Here is a 2,253-nt window from a genome sequence, read left to right as displayed (position 1 = left end):
CAATAAACTTATCACAAAGTAAAACTCAATAATATCTGGACAAGAGTTGATTCCAAAGCTCCACGAAAATAACACCTCCCTTCAACTAATAGGAACTTTCTTTTTTTACTAACTTTTATGCACTCTATATTTTCTTCTGTGTAAAAACAAAAGGAAGATCATCTCTATTTATAGGTGATGAAGTCTTCCTAGCAATAAATAGGAATATAACGTTGAAATAAATAGAGAAGATAAATTGCCTAGAGATTACATAAGTGACAAGGTATAATGATAGAGTAATGAAAGAAATAAAGTGAAAGACAAGTACCATGAACGGCTAATGAGATGATGCAAAGGATTAGTAACATATGCACTTACTCCAAAATGGAGTAATGCACTAAATTCCCTAATGGCAGCCAACTGAATTGCCCACTAACGGTAAGATAGTGCTGCAGCTAATGCATGGCATTTCAAGTCAACAACGGCACAACACCAATGACTACAAAATAAAATAAATTAATATTACTAATTTTTAATATTAAAATTATAAATACAAACATTGTTTTGAGTGAGTACAAATAAAACCAAATATTGTTTTGAGTGAGTACAAATAAAAGCAAAGGTTGATGTATAGTATACTAAATATTTAACCCATGAACAAGATGATTACAAGTAAGCATGTATTTTCCTCTATGATAAAAAAACATATTTTTACTAGTAGAGACAACTCTTTTACCGTTGTGTAAGTTTCAATGGTTCCCTCTCCAAAGCCTTAATCAAAATGGCGAAACAAGGCCTCCTAGTGAAATTCAAGGAATGCAATACTTTGCTAAACAAATGTATAAACCAAATGGCTATAAGAGAAGTTCAAAGGGTACATGCCCATATGATCAAAACACATTATCAACCTCGTGTACCTCAAGACAAGGATTATTGTTTCTACATAAAATGTGGCCTTTTAGGTGATGCCAGGTGGGTGTTCAATGAAATGCCTAAAAGGAATATTGTTTCTTGGACTGCCCTCATGTATGGCTATTCACAAAAAGGGCATATACCTAAAGCTATCCATCTTTTCCTTCATATGTTGACTTAACGTACTTCAATTTCTTTGGACATTACATATAATTTACCTATATATCAATGCAGCAATGCAATAGGGTCGCACACAAAAAAACATATTCCTTTCAATTGTTCATTTAAATATGTTGTGACATACAAATTGTTAATTGCATACCCCTCCGTTTTAGTTTGTTTGACTGATTTTGACATGGCATGGGGTTTAATAAAGGAAAGAAGATTTCTGAATCTTGTGTTCTTAAATTAAAGATATGTAAAATGTACTAAAAGTTAAAAAATCTCATGCCCATATTATTCTATTGGAACTGCACTTCTATGCGGTGCTTCATAATTCTCTCATTGATATTTAATCCAAGTGTGGAAAATTCACTTATTCAAGGACGTTATTCAGTCAAATGTATGAAAGAACTTTAGCTCATGAAACACGATGCTTATTTATTATAGTAAATATAGGATCGGAAAGGAGGTAGTTGAGCTCTTTAAAATGATGAGAGAAGAAGACGAAATTAAGCCTGATGGCATAACTCTTTTGGCTGTGTTATCTTCTTACAACCATGGAGGAATGGAGGATAATTGTGTAGAGATTCTTAACGATATAAGTAGTGGAAAAAAGAGGGTTGAGGTTAGCATTGAACACTGTGGTTGTGTGGTTGATTTGCTAAGTGGATATGGCCAAGTAGAAAGGGCCTTTCAATTCATCAAACAGATGCCTTTTCAACCAACTGTTGCATTTCTGGGTTCACTTTTATGTACTTGTGCGGCTCACCTGTATGTTAATATTGGTGAAATTGTAGCCGGACAACTTTTGGAGATAGAGCCAGAAAATTATGGAACTTATGTAATTCTTTCAAACATGGATGCATCGACAAAAAGGTGGGAAGATGCTACAAGAGTAAGAGAGTTGATAAATGCAAGGTCCATGGTAAAGGAATCCAAAAAAAGCTGGATTGGTCCAAATTTTATCCACGAAATAAAAAAGGATATTGCAGAAACATAATAGAATGAGACTTATATTCCTCATTAGAGTTTATGTATCTTGTTTAATATGGATGATCAGGGAAAAAAGAAAAGGTTGCTCCATTGTTCAACAAGTTAGAGCTCAAGCACAACTCAGTTTGATGATTTATTCCCATGGAAACTATTGGTAAAGTCTTGCTCCAAATTAGAATAAAGCATATTTTGGTAAGAAAGCTTGAT

General features: G+C 33.5%; 1 pseudogene; it reads left to right on the top strand.

Annotated features, from left to right (window-relative positions):
• The first annotated feature begins 641 nt into the window (after positions 1-641).
• On the top strand, positions 642-2,053 carry LOC129869749 (putative pentatricopeptide repeat-containing protein At3g13770, mitochondrial; annotated as a pseudogene).
• The last annotated feature ends 200 nt before the right edge of the window (positions 2,054-2,253 follow it).

The sequence above is a fragment of the Solanum dulcamara genome, chromosome 10, assembly GCF_947179165.1.
Source record: "Solanum dulcamara chromosome 10, daSolDulc1.2, whole genome shotgun sequence".
NCBI lineage: Eukaryota > Viridiplantae > Streptophyta > Magnoliopsida > Solanales > Solanaceae > Solanum > Solanum dulcamara.
Note: the sequence above shows the minus strand (reverse complement) of the source record. Positions and strands in the feature narration are given on the sequence as shown.